Source organism: Glossina fuscipes, unplaced genomic scaffold (genome assembly GCF_014805625.2).
Source record: "Glossina fuscipes isolate IAEA_lab_2018 unplaced genomic scaffold, Yale_Gfus_2 61594, whole genome shotgun sequence".
Classification (NCBI taxonomy): Eukaryota; Metazoa; Arthropoda; class Insecta; order Diptera; family Glossinidae; genus Glossina; species Glossina fuscipes.
In genome coordinates, this window is record NW_024003803.1 from 288,030 (window position 1) to 308,025 (window position 19,996).

Here is a 19,996-nt window from a genome sequence, read left to right on the forward strand (position 1 = left end):
AAGTTCGATTTTATTAGCGCCGATTTTGTTTTGATGAACAATAGTTATAATTCAATTTCATCAAGCAACAAAGGTATATCTATCCAAAAGCGTGTCTTTAGTAGCTCAAAATCCCACTAATGAGTTAAAAATTAATTATGATAAGGTGTTAAGACGTTAGCCATCAAATGAAAATGGATCTACTTGCAACAACTTGTTGATACGATATGAAACTTATCCTTCGCTGTTTCTGTGGTTCGAAATTTGCGCAAAAATGAAAAAGAAGTAGTCGAATTAATAATACGAACTCAGGACGCTGCTTATTTAATATCTTTTTCTACTGCTACTACTAGTAATAGCAGCAGGAATAATAATAAATGATCAGTATGTTTCTGAACTTTAATTGGTAAATTTGGAACGGTGGACGACGTCGTGTTACATATTGGTTGGCGAAGAAGAAAATTTTGGTGAAGCTATGGCATCGCTAAGCTTGTGAGCGCATAGCATGGGATAGTGGCAGAGAGCGCACCGTTCAGTGATCACTTATCTTCGATGTAAAAAATGTGCCTGTCAAGTAGATTAATGTACGGCTGTTTTAGAACATTCTTATATGAGAAGGAATGCCAACGCTATGGATAACTCTTCGAAGGAAAACAGCTTGATGAAATGGAATGCTAAATGAAATTAACGAAATGTTTAACAATATCAGACAATAGTTGTTATTTTACGTGGGCTACAACCACTGGTTCATTTACTTGAAAAACTGACAAAGAGTTAGACAAATTGTGATTCGACATGCCTCTTTTTTTGCTGAAGATGAGTCTCAAATTGTCACTAAATAGGTTTAAAAAGCTCTGTGCTAAATCGAACGGAAGCAATAACCATATTCATTTACTGAAATTTGAATTTGAAAACCATTATAAAGATGTTGGGTGCTGATAGGGATTACTCAATAAGATTCTCCTAAATAAAGAACTGTGCTTGGGTTCGTCTAAAGTGAACTGTTTCTAATGATATGGTCTGTTCTGCTGGGCTTCAGATCATCAAATCGATTGCTTCTTATATTCTAATTATGATCGGCAACAAGTATTACTATCTAACATAAGCCAGCAAATTCAAACGTACAATTTAATATTTCAAATAGAATGACGTTGCTTTATTGAAATTATCGAGTATTTATATTGTTTTAGATATTTGATTTTATTTAACATAAAATAAACATAACCGCTTTATACTAGATTCAGCACAGCCGTAAATATTATGAATGGAGGAATAAAGGCGTTTAACGAAGTTGCGTCCTTTTCACTTGTTCTTTAATTACGGTGTGGGAAATGCAGTAAGTATTGAAGTAGATGATATTTTATTTCATTTTCCTTGGCTTCTTTTTATATCCGTTAATTCCTCACATAATTCAATTCAAAGCATACATGCAATTATGTATTAGTTTGGGGAAAAAGAAATCCATTATTTTTATATGAACTTCAGGACTTTATTTAAAATGCTTCGGATTGTTCCATTTGGGTCAAATATGCACCGTTTTGTTGTATGATTTGTTCCCATTTTAAAGGTAACTTCAAAATGCCTCTCTCATAGAAGTCCTGGTCTCTATTTGCAAAAAACTCTAGTAGTCGATTTTCATAATCCTCCCTAGATTCTAATTTTTTATCATTAAAGAAATTTTGCAATGCAAGAAAAAGATGATAATCGCTTGGTGCCAAGTCCGGACTGTATGGCGGATGCATTAAAACTTCCCAACCAAGCTCCCGAAGTTTCTGGCGAGTCACTGTAAATGTGTGTGGCCTAGCGTTGTCCTGGTGGAACACAACACCTCTCCTGTTGGCCAATTTTGGCCGTTTCTGGTCAATCGCTATCTTCAAACGGTCCAGTTGTTGACAGTAGAGATCAGAATTTAGCGTTTAGCTATATGGAAGTAACTCATAATAAATAATCCCCTCCAGTCCCACCAAATGCATAGCAAAACCTTCCTGGCCGTTTGAGGTGCTTCACCGCTCTTTGACCACGATCGTTTTCGCACAGGGTTATCGTATGTGATCTATTTCTCATCTCTAGTCACCATCCGTTTAAGAAATGGGTCTATCTCATTCCGTTTGGCCAGGGCTTCGCAGATGGAAATTCGATCCATCATGTTTTTTTCTGTTAATTGGTGTGGCACTCAAACATCGCAGCTTCTTTTTAAATCTAGCTTTGTGTAAATGGTTTAAAACTGTTTTATGGTCGATTTTTAGCTCCTGGGCGATGGTACGACTGCTAACATGCCGGTCAACTTCGATCATTTCTCCAATTTTATGGACATTTTCGACGACCGGCCTACCTGTGCGAGGTGCATCTTTAACATCAAAAATTCCTGAACGGAATCTACGAAACCAAAATTGCACATAATTAGCTGTTACAGTATCGGAACCATAAACGCCATTCACAATTTTAGCCGCCTGGCTTGCATTTTCGCCTTTGTCAAAGAAAAACTGTAAAATGTACCGAATTTTCTCTTTGTTCACTTCCATTTTTAACACGCTGTAACTCACAACTGAATGCACCAAACAAAAAACAGCAAAAGAATTTTTTTTATTGCGAAATGTCACCTTTCCAACGAGCATAAATATGAAATTATTTGATCGATACTTTATGAGAAATCTATCAGTGCAGCCATCTACCGAAAAAATAATGGATTTCTTTTTCCCCAAACTAATAATATATGGTCACTCTACACCAAATAACTAAATTTCGAAGTGTTATCCTGAAATGTGCTTTGCATTTGTTTTTCAATTACCGCTGGACGTAACGAAATGTAACTTATGTTGCAATATAATTGATATATGAAAGCCGTAGGAATAGATATGTATAAAACGTTGATAGTCCTAGTATTTACAAGGCTGCCCGATATAACAAAGATATGAAGAATATAGCAAATATAATGTATTTAATACGCACTGAAGTAAACCAAGCTTTAACTTTTAATTTTCAAACAACAAAGCAAAAATTTTTCTGTTTGAGCTGTTCAAAAGCTCCGATATTAACAAAGCTGCTCCATAACTTGAGCCTCGGTGTGGTGAAACATATCAACGGCGCCACTCTCGACATCGAACACAATAAGCAAGTTCCGACGACACTATCTACCGTGGATCGTGTACAGATACCAAGCAGAAGGTTGTTTTCCCACAAAATATGCATAAATATTTTGACCTATGTAATCATTGGCTCAATTAGAATGAAAGGATCATAAAGACAAGCTATAGTAGACAACACAGAGCGCTTTGTTGTTGCATTTAACGTAGGTGGGCAGATAAATAAACTTATTGTTTTTATAGTCCCAAACGAGAAGCAAGGACTGGATTACATGGGTACCGTCATGAAATTTTATAAACCGTTCACAATCCAATGCTAATCAGCACGTAAAACAGTTTGATTGTTTCCAATTTCTAAACCATTTTCTGTAATAAATAAAGGTAACTTCCTGTCTTATTGTAGTTGAACATTAAAATCTCGTCTTATAAACTCAGAAACCCAATGATAGGCGTTTGCTTTACCAACCGAGATTTTGTACATTCCACAAACTGCTAAAAAGACGGCTGGCTCCCATATGTGATGATATTCAACGTGTAATTTTTCATGTCGCCATATGTGTTGTTTCTCTAAAGAGTGCATTGTAGATACTCGCCTCAACGAGAACCCTTTCCACACCGCCTCATCTTGCTGAAGGTTGCTTAAAGGAACGACAACGTAGGGGAATGTATTAAAGAGCTTTGATTAAATAGTAGGAATGAAGCATGTCTTTTAACCTAATGTGGTTTTTCCTGAACCATCGAAAACGACTTTGATGTTGTGCTCTTTTGTTTATACACACAATGATATGACATTTATGATGTGTTGATGTGACGAACGACGGATGACGTAGTTCTATGTATTCCTTCATAAATTGATTTTCGGATGCCTGTTCAGTTTCTTTTACAAACTTTTACAACGCTAACAAGCACGCTCATAAGAATTTCCAAGCAGGTCACTTTCTTTCATTTTTGGCAGGCTTAGGGAATATGCATCTGAATCAACGTGAATAGTTATATTGTACTGCGATCACATATGTGTGTCCATTTGAATTGTGTCACAAATCAAAAAAATAATTAAAAAATTAAATCCAAAAGCCAGACTTATGCATGTTTGCGATGGCTTAGGGGTTCATTAGCAATTTGGTCCTGTACCGGTTGTAAGTGTGGCTCTATTCTGGTTATGTACATGTTTTTTTTTTTTGTTTTTTTTCCGTCTTATTTGTTTTATTGTACTTATACTAAGTTTTATTATTAATTTAATATAAATTTTGCTCCAAGTGCCAGTTGAACTTGAATGTTATTTGTTTAGTCGAGTTTCATGTATAAGTAGAATTAAAATCAATAAATAAATAAAAAGAAACAAAATGTCACACACTTCAACGCGCGTCAAGTTGCATTTTTTAATAACCTAATTATAAGCAAATGTAAAGGATGCAATTTGGCACTAAGCGACCTTATTCGTTTTTTATGCCGACTTTTTACTTATGACTAAAGAAGCAAATTGTTTTTTTTTATTCCTATTTTCAAATAAAATTACTGTTTAAAGGAAAGTAAAAAAGCCTATGGCACTGAATAAAGAAAATAATTCTGATCTACCATTCAACCTTAAAAGCACTGCGTTTCACTCTCAAACAATTACATAGCGACGGGACATATTGCATTACAAGAGGAAAGAAGTCTTGGCGGCCTGAAGCCAAGCAGTGTAGTTAAAGTTTAATAAAAATAAGGGGGAAACCCTTTTCGCAACTTTTAAAAAAAATTGAAGGTCAGACTAAAAGTAAAATCGATCACGAAATCTCTATTGGAGGAGATTCCCCAGTTATCCATCCTTTTAGCTGAATTATTTAGCTAATTGCTTATTTACACTAAATTATACTGGGGATCCTTTATCATTTGAAGATACACTATCACAATGCTTTACAGTGTATTAATAGTAGTAAAATAATATTTTCACTGGTCGTAGGAACGAGATTGAAATTATTTTCAACTTCGCATCAAGATTAAACTAATTTATCGAAATTTTCATGCCAATAGGTATGATATTTGTTGCTTATAACCATGAAATAAGTTGAAATGGATTGGTAGCTGGTAACGAAGAAACAAGTAAAGATTGCGTACTTGTAGAAATTACAGGCTGTATTTTTTGGATTCGACGATCGAAGTACAATAATAAGCGACGCCTACTTGAATGATGATAGTGGCCAAATTTGCAATTTTTGATTGCCTGCCTCTTCTTTCGGCGTTTAAGGCACAATTGCAATCTTTCTACCTGCTCATTGGGGTAGGTTTAAATTTGCAAAACGTGAGCAATTTTAAAAATAGTGCCCTTGGGGGCGCAAAACGTACACCAGCACAGTGGCGTGGTGGCGGCCACAAGAGCATTTTTATAAGAAGCATTTTTGCTAATTGGATGGTGCTACAATTAAATTTTCGTCTTGCCCGACGCAAGCTGAAATTGCATTACATTTGCTCATTATAACGATCTAAAAACAAGTGAAAGAAAGATTAAGGACAATATGCTATGTGTATTTGTTTAAGTCAACAAAACACAAAATCTTAATGTGTATATGCGAAAGTGTGTATATGTGTATATATCAACACTTGTTAAACTCGAGAATTCACTTAGGCTTTGTTCAAAGCCATTTAAACAGATTATATTTACTTCAAAATTTATTCGTTAAATCGAATTTATAGTTTGTTTGCAATTTTGAACAAAAGATCAATCGTAATTAATTTTAAAATATTTGCATAAAGTATTCGCAAAATGGAACCGATTGATTAATTGTTTACGCAGTTTGATTAATCCCGGCTGTGACAATGAACTTGTCCATATCAATTATTAAGCTGACTGCTTAATTTGTTAAGTGTTTTTATTACTCACATAAGTTTTCAAGATCTTGCGTTGGGGTCATCAAATGTTTTTGTATGATGCAAGCTTTTTTGCCTCAATACATTTTATTATTAATAATGAAATTTAGCGATTAACTAATTACGCTTGGAAGCCCGTAGCGAGAATAACGACGAATTTTCGTTAAATGGTTGATTGATTTTATTTGCAAGTGCAATGAACGGTAATATCTAGTTTACTAAAATAACCAACCTTCATATAGGTTGAAAAACGAAAGAATGATGATACATATACATATTAAAGCAACTACTATTACCATGCATGCAAGAGAGAAAGAGAAAGGTTATAACTATGTAAAAGGCAAGTTTTTTTTTTTTGGTGTAGGATATTAATGGGAAATTTAGCCTTAGACTATTATAAAGAATAGTCAACCATATCATGTATTTTTTTAATTTATTTATTCATTTATTTATTTTTTTTTGTACACTCTTTGAAGAGAGCTTTCTGGTATACCAAACGTAAATTAGTTGGTCTGTTGGACCTTGTGATGTAACGGCTTTTTAGCCCAAGTATAAAGCAACGTTTTGCGGAGAGTGCGTTTCTAAAAAATTTATAGATAAAATAAAAGTACTTTGGGCTCCGGGTTTCTTAACAGTTTATTTTTTATTAGCTCTCGGAGTCATTGGCTTATATTTGATGAAACTGCGGTTGTGAATTTAGTCGGCAAGGACGAAAAAACCAGTACGGCGATGTAGCGGTTTACCGATCGCTTTACTTTACATCAAACCCAACTATTTACTCTGCTCGGTAAGTTAAGCTTTTCTTTTCGGTGTTATGTTATCACTATGAGTCTGTGCTGTGCATCGCGTTTTTATAGCTGTCGTCACCATCGATGGCACAGTTACAATGGCGCTTATGACTACGTTCGTGCCTGTTACAAGCAGGCACGCATATTATTCCATTTTTTTTTTCTTGCGGTGAAAAACCACCGATAGGCGCCCACTAAGAGCAGTGCGAAGTTTTAAACCGTTAATGATCACGTAAACTTCTATCGTCTACCCTACGACTCGACCATTTCGCAGGCAAGGTAGCCGTTTAGGCACTATTAAAAAGTCTACGTTGACGCCCCTCGTTTCTTTGTTTTCTCATTACGATTGTATCGAACACTCCTACAGCCTACTATATTGTCAGATCGTGTGGCATATTTATTATGAGATGGTCGGTGAGAGGAAACTCTCCGATTATCTCCGTTTATAGTCTCTGTCGTTTGTTATGGTATTTAGAACAGACAATGAAGACATGTCCAGGGTCTTCGCGGCACTTGTCTAAACTACAAAGTGGATCATGCTCTGTGTTAAACCTATATAAGTAAACTTTAAAACAACCATAGCAACAACAATATTATGATATATAAAAGTCAACTTCGCCACGCTGCTTATTGAACCAGGATCGCACATCCGATATGAACCGGTGCGTCTATCTACCTTTACTCCACTTCGTCCAGTGCTCCTGTCATTCTTGGACCAGTCAGCCTGTTACTCATTGCTTAGCCTCATCAGCCGGCAAGCTGTGAATTTCGTTTCTATATATGTCTTCTTTAGCCCGCATTTCGTTTGGCGTCATACCATTTTTTTATTGCTAAAACATTGTCTTTCACATTTAAGGCTTGATTTCTCAACCGGTAGTATTGGAAGCTTATTGTCATCGTTTTACAATACATTAAATCTAGCTATTGCTGCATCTGTTCCGATCAAGCAGTGTCGACCTCGAAGCAGGTGTCCCCCATGGTTTAATAAGACAATTAAATATCACAAGAATAGAAAAAAATCGCTATTCAAAAAATATTCGAAAAGTGGCTCTGCGCTCGACTATGTCGCTTACTCGGTGGCGAAGCATAGATTTAACTCCCATCAACAACCATCATTATTACTGCAGATACCTTCAGTTCATTAAATCCTCTCTGTTTGCTAATCCTAAATTCTTCTTTAAATTTGTTAACTCTAAAAGAAAAATTTCCACATATCCCTCTCATGTTTCTTTTAATGGCTCTGATTCCTCGGATGATTTTGAATTCTCAAATCTATTTGCTGAGTATTTCCGACGTAACTTTTCGATTGCTAATTTCGATTTATCAGCAAACTACCCATATCCTATAACTAACTCGGTTTCAATACCTAACTTGGTTATTTCGGAAGATGACGTTTTTAAAGGGTTGAGTTCTCTAAAATACAGTTGTTCGCCTGGACCTGATGGAATTCCATCATGTGTACTTAAATCTTGCGCTGTCGAGTTATGTGGTGTGATGTCAAAGATTTTTAACATGTCCTTGTATTTAGGTGTCTTCCCTTCATGTTGGAAGAGTAGTTTCCTTATTCCTATCGACAAGAGTGGAAGTAGACAATTTGTTGAGAACTACAGAGGCATAGCCAAGTTGAGTGTCTTGCCCAAGTTGTTCGAGCGTATTGTGACTCAGCATTTGGCCTTTGCCACTAATTCGTATATTTCTCCGCACCAGCACGGCTTTCGGAAAGGGAGATCTACAGTCACCAACTTGTTAGAGTTTACCTGTCATGTTTTCAAGGCTTTTTCTAGTGGCTCTCGCGCAGTTGTTATTTACACTGATTTAAGCAAAGCATTTGATATGGTTAACCACAGACTACTTATTTTAAACTCCAAGCCTCTGGTTTCCCACCCTACTTAGTGAAATGGATAGGCTCTTATCTGCACAATAGATCCTTCAGGGTTTTGTTTAACTTCATCACCTCGGATGAATTCCCCGGTATATCTGGCGTACCTCAAGGAACTCACTTAGGTCCCATTTTATTTAGTTTATACATTAACGATCTCCCATCGGTGGTTAATTCCAGCCAGACCTTAACGTATGCTGATGATGTGAAACTGTTTTCTTCCTTCTCTGTTGAATCCCAATCACATCAGCTTCAAGGTGACTTGGATAATTTTGTTGCATGGTGCTCTTTGAATCTGTTGAAACTAAATCTGAGTAAATGTAAGAAGCTTTCATTCTCAAGAAGAAAGTCATTCATTACTCAGTATTTCATAGGTTCGCATAAGTTGGAGGATGTCGATTCGATCACAGATTTAGGCGTTCTATTTGACCATAGCTTACGTTTTAACTTGCATATTGAGCTCTCGATTAGCAAAGCTAGGTCCGCGCTTGGTTTTATACAAAGGTGGTCCAAAGAGCTTAACGATCCCTACATTATGAAAAGGCTGTACATGTGTTTGGTTAGACCCATACTCGAGTATACCTCAGTGGTGTGGTTTCCTTCATATAGGTGCTACGTAGATTCAATCGAATCTGTTCAAAAGCAATTCTTGCTGTTTGCCCATAGAAATTTGGCTTGGGATCCGGTTGCCTCTCTTCCTCCGTATGAAAATAGGTTGCATCTGCTGTCCCTACCGTCTCTTGAGAAACGTAGATTTGTTCTTGGCGTTTCCTTTCTAATTAAAGCAATAAATGGTGCCATTGACTCGCCTTCATTACTTGGTGAAATAAGCTTTAATGTCCCTAACCGCTTCTCCAGGCACTTTATCTTGGTTAAGCTTAGTCAGTGTAAATTTAATTATGAGCTGTTCAATCTGCTCAGAGTTGTTTGCAAGAACCTAAATGACATCTACCACTTATTCTCGTTATCGAACTCTTTAAAGTCCATTAAAGCAACATTGCTTAATACGCGCGATTTACCTATGTCGTATTTAAATTAGTTTTTATCCTAAAAAATCGTTACGTTTCGAAAATGAATTATTGACAATTTATTATCGGTTGCCAGGCTTATGCATGTTTGCGATGGCTTAGGGGTTCATTTGCAATTTGGTCCTGTACCGGTTGTAAGTGTGTCCATATGCTGATAGTATACATGCTTTTTTTTTCTTTTTTCTTTCTCTTTTTTTTTTCTTCTTATTTGTTTTATTATACTTATACTAAATTTTATTATTAATTAATGTAAGTTTTGCATTAAGAGCCAATTGAACTCGACTGTTATTTGTTTAGTTGAGTTTCTAGTATAAGTGGAATAAATAAATAAATAAATAAATACCAGCGATAATCAAGGCAGGATCCTTCCACACCATACGACATGCAGCGTAAACCCTTAGATCACACAGACCGTATGCTGCTTAGATGCCTCATATATATCACGGTTTACCGAATGCCTTTTTTCAAATGGAAGCTCCGTATACTATCGTCGCTGTTACCGCATCTGCCGTTAATTTTCTTCTTTGCTGCCTAGGGCCCTGTATGTTCGATAGTAAACGCCCCAGTAACTTTGCTAACTCCGCTGCTTTTTCTATAGGTGATTTTATGCTACCGTTATCAATTATTTTAATTAGGGCGCCTGGCATCGTATTGCATTACGAAAAAAAAAAAACACTTCGTCCATTTATTTATTTCTATTTATTTAAACACACGGTACCATCCACACAAGCCGAAACGATATACGTGTACGGTACATAGATAATTATAGAAATTAATGTATATTCACCCGAGCATATCCAAGTTGTGATCATACATGATTGCGAAAACAGTTCATATTTTCAAGATACAAAACATAATTAGGATGTGAGCACAGAATTCATGTCGGAAGCAGTTCCATCAGCAAGCCACTCTCACCACAAACCACCTCTCAAAACACAATTTATAGTTTCTTCGGATGTAAATTTAAGGGTTTCGAGTAAAGCCTAAAAATTTGAATTTATCGCATAGCACCAAGGCAAACTGATTCCTCATCACAATGTGAAACATAACCCAAGAAAGCTATGGACATACAACGAGATGTGGTCCGTCCGCTTGCTGTTACATACGAATCTAACAATTAAATTAACCATCAGTCGCAATCTATTTAGTGTAGCAAAAGGAGGAGCAGAAACAACCAGCAAGACAATATACAATATGCGTCATAAAAAAAGCATGAGCCACTTTCCACCTCAAGTGCAGAACTCCATACATGTTAGTAGTGTGGATTACTCTTCAAGTACTCCAAACTCTGTATTTGCTGCTAGATATCTGTTAGATAGAAATGCTTGCCAAAAGAGAGATCATGACTCAAAAGTACGTGTGACGCCAAACACATTCAATTTCAAGACCCCTCCCGGCAAGGGAAAGGCTGACAACAGGACTAAACACAATCATTTTAGTCTTAAAATGGTTTAACGTACGCGGTTTTTCAAAGGTCCACAAATACACGCGTACCAGACAGCCATTTATGCGACATGCGATCCACATTATACAATAAAAGACACATCATCTACGTACATAAAAACCTCGCACACCTCATAATCTATCCATAAATGCAAATCATTAACGGAGCGGAAATGACCAATAGATGTCCCAAAATCGATTCCTGCGGAGCGCAAACAAAGGTAGGAAGCTAGATTAACGCCCTTAAGATTCATAAGTTGAGACCTATCGCTAAGGTGTGAAGAAAAAAACTTGCTAGCCGCAATAGAAAAGTTGAACCGAACACTAAGCTTATTATTGCGTAGTGTCGAGAATCAAATACCATAGAAAGCTCTCAAAATATTAAAAGACTTGGCGTACCTATATTACTCTTACTCCTTACAGAATCCGTAAGGCAGAATGGCAATGAGGTAATACTATATCGGAAGCATATTGAGATTCATAAGTATTGGTTCGTGTAGCCTCAAAAACGTGGTTGTTAATGAGATGCTCAGCAATCTTCGGTATGGCCGGAAACAGGGAAATCGTTCTTAAATCATCAGGATTGTTGACGACTCTAGACTTCCGGATGGGAACAACATGAGCTGTTTCAGAGCAGACTCGGAAACTTAGATGATATTGCAATCGTATTAATTATATCTAGCAAAAGGACGGAGATGAGCGAAAATACAAGTTTAACAAACTTAATCGGAGTCCCGTGAATACCAACGGAGCAAGATTTCGCTTTATTCAAAGTACCCATTATTTTCAGTACATCAATGCAACGGAAATAAAAGGTGTTGAAAGCATTTAATTTAAACTCAGGCCCTGGTTCAGCATCATTAGTAAGGTTATGACACCTAACAAAAAACTCTTCAATACAATATCCCACGAAAGCTTCCACGAACGTCCCACAAAAACCATCAAATTGCTTTGTGGTAGGTACACCATCCCGAGCAAGACGTTCAAATTACCAGAATAGGGCTCAACAAAGAGGGATCCAAATTGGCCTACCACACCAGTCCTAAAGACAGACTTATAACAGTGGACTTCATCATATTTTTAACGTTGTATTAGACGATTTGGTCTTCCTGTCGTAACACATTGCATTCAGCTTACTCCCCATCGGTGAGTAGTGTTCATTAAAAAATGTTCGTTTATTAAGCAGATTTGTGGACAACACCAGATCACTCATTAAATCAGAAACCATAAACGACTTGATTTTTATCCTCTTAAAGTATTTTTCCATCACTTAGTCTCTTACAGCCACATTGTTAAATTTGACCAGCACCGGCTTTGATATATAATATATTTTGATTATGTATTTAGATATACCATATCAAAGCTTTTATTATACATCAATATGTATAATAATATGATTCATATCCTTCACGCTAGTCATATTATTAATATTAGTACTAAGCTGACGTCTTGCTAAGTGCACGCTAATCATAATTCCTTATCAGCTTAGTAATAATCACAGGCATATTCTTCAGGCCTTCGAGCAAACCATTTACCATAGTGTTAGAAAGACTTGACTTCCTGTGCAACGCATTTACCTAAGTCTCCAGCATCGCTATCTTCACAATTAAGTTATATTCCACTCTGTTAATCGGGGCACGACCGCGACCTACACCCATTTCAGATGGTTTATGGGAGCGGTGAATTATTTTTTCATATCTTGCAACGCACTGTCAACACACTGTTTGATTAAGTTCATGAGTTCAGAACACATATCCTCAAATTTAGTCTCCAATGTAGACATACTCACGCTTAAGCCATCCGCAGTAATTTTCTCCTTAAACAAAATGCAAATAAAAGACGCCGAGCGAAGCCCTCTCATTATCTTCATACCTACACCCTAAATCCCAGCACAGGAAGAATGCGTCCACAAAGAACACCCATCACACTTTCTGCACGCCTGGGTTCCAATATTACAGTCAAAGACAAAACATTCACAGGCCTTCTTCGGAGGCATACTAAATACGAATGTAAATTTATACTGAGCGCCAATTCTTTTCAACGGCTGGCCCGTGAATGAAGGATCTCACATCACAGATCGCAACTTCTGCTGGCTAGATGCTTGATTTAGCTTATCATAAAGTGGCGTCGATACATACTGCAGCAACAACAAGAATGCGGATACATCTAAGACCTTAGTAACTCCAATTAGAGCACCACCAACAATCGAACAGTATAACACTTCGCGTAGACCACAAAGAAGACTATAGTCGCCACCATCACAAAGAATATTTAAAAGAGTCAGATAATGCAAGAAAAAATTTATTGAATGGTTAATGAGAAATGGTTAACATATAAACAATTATATTTTAATAGTTTTATAAATTTGTTGTCCCAAACGTCAAAAGCGATCTCAGTAAAAGAGGGCCGATTTTCAAGGCCCGTCTTTTAATTGTTAACGCACTAACCCACTTTCAAAGCTTGCAGTATCAAAAAGTGCATTTTATACTTGTACCCATGAGTACCTCTTTTCATTATAGCTGCATAATTTGGACCTTTAAAGCGCTATACATATGGAAAATGATGAATCTTTTAGTATCATAAAAAAATAATAAATAAAATAAAACTACGAATTTGTATTTCAACCGTCATTCAAAAGAATAAACCAAATGCTTAAATCACGTACGACCACATGAGCGCAGATCATTGTAGTTAGAGGCTTTTACTAAAGGCCGGGTTGGCAATAAGAATATACACACCCTAACAATCGCGAAGCTAGTTGAATTTATTAGTCTTATCATGATTACTATATTTTTATTTGTTTTTTTGGCTATTCCCACATGTTGAAGAGTTATTATTATAACTATACGCATCCATAGAGATCCATATGTTTTTCACTTCTTTTCTTTGTAAAAACAAACAGGGCCGCGCATAAATTCAGCTTTTTTATTTTAAGGTTTAATGTACATCTTAAAGTACGTGATAAAAAGTTAATTAGTAATAAGGAAAAACATTAAAAACTCAATTATATATTCACTTTCTCCTATTTATATATGTTATATTATTATAATGTATATTATAAATACCGTAATTTCATTACATACCCTGCCAAACTTTACCTTCCCCATTCCATAGCTACCCTACAACACACGATCCCGCCAAACACGCAAAGTGCTAAGTACGCAAGAATCTAGTTCAACCTTTTGTTCATGCACCCTGCAATTGACTGTTCAGACTCCAGACCGTGAAGTTTGAATATTGCACCGATATACCATACACGCAGATATCTTAAAGAAAATACGTTGTGAAAAATGATCCTCTTCCAAGACCAAACGATATTTTGCAGGTAGTTTGAGTGAAACCTTTGTACAACGTAACAATTATAGCGCATAAACACCATATTTACAAAAATGTCAAAGATAATATTTTTGAAATATATCAGTGTTAATATGAAATGTGTGCGTATTATGAAAATAAACCTAAATTGGATATAAGGAAACCAATATTGGATACATTTATGGAGAAAACGAATGTTTGCTTGGATAGATGCCACTTACTGGACTTCACGTTAAGAGTCTTATTGCACAAAAATTTGGAATATACATTAACCGGATAACTCGAAAACAGTTTAAATTGCATAAACTAGGATTAAGGACAAATTTCTTATATTTTATTTATTTATTTAATTATTCAACTCTGGAATGCAGACAACATAGTAAGAGTAATATAATATGAATAGAGGCCATGTGAAATAAGCCGTTAGTGACTTGAAGAATTAAATAAAACTGAATAAAATATATGTATAAGAAAACAAAATTAATATATAAGTAAATTAGATAAATATAATTTATTTTTAATAGTAAAAAATATCTTCATATTTCTTGATATAAAAGTTCTTACTGAAATTTTTTGCCATAGCAACCGGTGAACATTGCATTTAGAATTCTTAAATTTTTCAAAATAACACGAAAAGAAAAATTAAATTTGCTATATACATATCTGTTGTTTGGTCTTTTTCATACGTACACAAGCACATGAACGCAATAGCCGATATTCACATAGAAATACGGAATTGGATATGTTTCTGTTTTGCAAAGGATTGAGAGAATGCAACATCACAGCAAGAAGCTATTATCGGAATTCGTGCCAATATAAATAAAGAACGAAATGCCTGTTAATAAAGAACTTTACTAATATTATTGATAAAAGATATCCAAAAAGCCCCTAAGAACTTCCTAATCTCAAATTTAAACGAAATGTTGGAACACTTATGTATTTCTTTCCTTCGACAACGGATACACAAAATCTGTCTACGACTTCCATAAATGCAAATTTAAATAAAATGTTGGAACATCTATATATCTAAAACTTAAGCTAATTTAAAGTTAAACTTAAAAGCTTGTAAAAGAAGAAGAAAAATTGTTGAAGAAAAGTTTACTGTATCGTAAATTCTCGTTATGAAAATATAGAATATTCTTCAATAGGTTTAAATGGACATTTTGACAATGGAAAAAAAGTCAATACATTAATAAACTTGTTATTTTCCAAATCGCGTTCGCTCTACAATTCCTTCATGTTTATGTTGTGTTATAGTAAAACTGTACACATCATATGGGACATCATACACAAAAAAGACTTCTAATTTTTTTTTATATCCATGAGTTCTAGGTTCTTTATTCAAAATTGAGATATTGGATTTTAAGTTGGTATATACGTCCATGTGTACAATTGGTTTTATATCTTTAGACGTTTTGGTTAGATAAAATTTTTCTTTTACAGGATATCGATTCAACTAAGTTTTATTAGGCGTATTGCCATCATTTATGCGTTTATGTTAAAATCTTGAAATTTGGAAAATATAAATGTAAATCTCTATTAGTTTCTAGAAAGTTTCCTACTTCATAGCATATTATCCTCATTATTTGTGCTTTAACTCTATCCACAACTGCGTCCAAGATATTACAATGATTTTGCATATCTTCTTCTTGAGATTGTACTATTGAATTGCGTACATTATTATATTAAGACGGTGTATAGTCATTTGCATTTGTAAACAATTCAGTTTCTCCTGTGTTGCTACAAATGCTACGAAGGAAGTGTGCCACTTTTGTTTCGCTTGAAGAAACTTATTTTTATATTAAACGTAAGATGTTCGCCAAAACGAATATGTATTCAATGTGTAATTCTGATTTAATTTGCTTGATGTTTAAAACTTGGCCATTTGAGCAAAGCGCAAATGAAATTTCGCGAAATTATTCGCGAAGTATCTACCTGTCCGTACATTAAGAATCAGAATAAGATTAGACTTCTCTTGATTGTTGATTGGATCAAAATGTGTTTTCGTTATTGTTTACCTGGTTCTTATAATATATAGTACAATAAATTTCATAAAAACACGTGGACAAAATGTTAAATGTGACAAAATTTTAATCCTAATAAAATAAAAATGCTTACGCTAGTAAAAAGAGAAGAATGCTTGTGCTAGTGTCATTATGAATGCTTAGAATACAAAATAATGTGTGAGCGTAAACAATGAATTATGGTGGAGCAATAATACTACAAAAGCCACTTAATTTTCTGCTCAAATTACAGTGCTTCAGTACCGGCCACTAGTTTATTATATTCTTTAATATTTCGAAGGTTTTTATTAAGTTACCATTCAACGTGCGTCTTTTTTAAAACATTTTATCATTGGATAACGTACTTTAGAATAATCTTTCATGAACTTCCTGTAATATCCGGCTATATTTAAACATGATTTGATTTGTTTAGCAGTTTTGGCAATTGCAGTTTTGGCAATTGCAGTTTTAAAATATCATCAGTTTTAACAGAAATTGGTTTAACGCGATCTAATGTTATCATGTTCACTGAGTGCAAAGTTTCTTTCCATATGAATTTGCATTTATTTATTTCTAGTTTCAAATTTATGGTTTTAATATTTGCAAAACTTGTTATAAACATATTCTTGAAAATCAAAAAGATTGCACGGAAAAGTTTGACAGCAGTTGGAAAGTTTGACAGTGTTTCACATTGAAATGAAGAGACTCCTCGATCCTTGAAAAAATATTGCAAATTTGTGTATAAATTATGAAATCGAAATAAGGAAAATTTTATTATTATCCCTATCAACGAAGGATGAGGTGTATATTCATTTTGTTAAAACATTTGCAAAGCCCAGAAGAAAACATCAGACACCCCACAAAGATATATATCCTCGACCAGCATCAAATTCTAAATCGATTTAAGCATGCCTGTGTAATGTCTGTTGGAAAAATAAAGCTGTCGACTTCAAATTTGACAGAAACATTGAAAGTTCTTGCACGCAGGTTGGTATTAAAAAAGATCGAATTGGTCGAAAAACGCGCCCACAGCACCACGTAAACTGAGAACACCTCTGTTTTCCAAAAGGAATAAACAATTGGTTCTTTGCTCTTTACTCATAAACCATAGCAAATAATTGTACAAAAATTGGACCGTATGGGCGATCTATGGGGGATGCTGTAGCATTTGTGCACAAAACTGAAACAAATTGGCCACGCCGCCCCAATATTATATAGCAGAAACACGCTTCAAAAATCCCATAAAGTATACAAATTCTTGGCCAGCTATAACCCTTGAATGCATCTAAACATGTCCACCTGTTCATGTGTCAATCTGTCTGTTTGTGTTACTTGGTAGTATTTGTGGTAATCATTCTTCTGTTAGCAAATATGAAGATATCACCTGAAAATTTGCAAAAGATTTTGGGAGTGACGTAATCTTTTCGAAGGACTACAATGCCCACATGTCTCTACGATACAAACTTTTATTTGCAAATAGAAGAAATCAACTGCACCCGTTCCATATTATAGATAATGAGAATTTTGTTCTTTCATTTATAATTCTTAGGAAATTCGATGCTGGTTGCAAGCCAACGTTTTCGGTGTATGTGACATCTGTTAACATAAAAATCCATTCTTAATATATTTGTAAGTGTGCCACTTGTTTTGTTTATTTTGGTTTTATTTTTATACTTTCTTTCTTTTTGTGGACACGTTATAATACGCACGTACTACAGGTTATTATTATATTAATATTTTGTGTTTCGACGACTTTATACGGTCTTTCATAAGGTTTGTTTAACTTATTTGTATTTAGTTTTCTAACTAGCATTTAATATCCAATACTTATTTCTTATGGGTCATGATAGTTTTGTTTTGAGTTCCCTGGTCTCTTGAATTTAATTTTCTCTCCAAATTTTTGTTCTCTCTGCGAGTGAGTGAATGATTCAAGTTTATTTTGTTGCACTAAATTTTTTAGTTGATGGTGCATTTTTTTTGTTTGTGCATGAGAAAGTTTGTAACTACATATGTTGGATTTTGGTAATTGGCTTGACTTGACTTGAGCAAAAAGAAGAATACGTTATTCATTTAAAAAAGTTACAACAAGATATCGTTTACATTTCCTCTTAGTGAGATAATTAAAGACGCTCAACAGGTAAATACCCTAAAAATATGATAAAATATGTGATGCCTTAAGTTCATTCATTTGGGAAGCGGAGTGTGAGAAGAGCTTATTAAGTAATAATGAAGAGAAATTAAGCTACATACATCAAAGGATCGTTCTAAATAAAATACAAAGTGAACTTCTTCATGTCATAAGTCCGTTGGTTTGACGTTCTAAATGGGAAGACGTTAGAAAAATTTTAACTTCAAGCGTTGGAGTAAAGGGGAATTTCAGTCGACTTTATCAAGAAGCATTTCTTTACATAAATACTGATAATGGAAGTTATTTTAAAAATTTACATATGAGGTTGTGCAAAATAAATGAAAAGCATGAATTCAGTGATAGAAAACTTATGAGTGTAGCCCTCCACACGCAGAAAAAATAATTTTAGGAACCCTTTTGAACAACAATAGAAATAAATTTAGCCTCCATATTTATACATAACAATGTTGAAAATTTAACAGAAGCTTTGAATAAATTAGTGATTCAAGGGTTAATAAAAGCAATAGAAGAAACTGCAATCCTACCATATGCAGCATTTTAGTCGAATGCATAAGGTAAACAAAAATGTTAATGGTTTGTCGAGACATTTCAATAGTAATTATAGCCAAACAATGGAAATAGACCACATTAAAGGCACTAATTTTCGGTTTCAGACTGACAACAACCGAAATAATTGTAATATGATTGGGAAGCGGTACATTGTCATATAATAGACTCAAAAAAGCACAAGATATAATAGAATTAACGCTTAATAACGACAAAATAAAATCGCCAGTAGGTACAGGGTCAATAACTTTGTTACTAAACAAAAATACAAAGTTACAATATCAACGCTTGCCACTTATTAATAAAATATGCTTTTATTGCAGACGTACCTTTTTAATTCAAGGAAAGTGATACTATGTTGGGGAGATTAACTCGGTTCAAAAACAAACAATTTAAAGCTATTTGGGACAAAATATTTTAAAGCCCTTGTAAACGGCATAGCTCTTTGCGTGGTAAAGCGTTTACGAAATATTCGGCATGCTGGGCCGTATGACAAAAAATTTAAAATTAAAACAAGGTAAAAAAAAAAGAAGAACCCTTAAGGAGTTCACACGAGTTAAGTTCGTCTGTGAGGTCTGTTGTCTGTACTGTTCGCTGTTCGTTGGTCCCTTCTTAGTCCGTCAGTGCCCATTCCCTGTCCCCTTACACTCGCGCGCACACCCTCCCTTACTCCGCTCCAGCGGTTGGATATACAGCTTAGCCAAACATCATCCTTTTCTTTTTTTTTTCTAAAATATATATAATATTTTTTTTTTTGTTTCTCATACGTTACAAATGTTTTTATTATGCTTTGTTTTGTTTTACCTAAGATTTTAATAAAAATGCGTATGCTGACGCTGCACTAAAGCTCCATTTTCCATATCATAAGCTTGAGTTCCTCTTGCTGATATTTCTGCTCGTGGTTCAGCCGGTGTGATTGGCTTTTCATATCTGAGA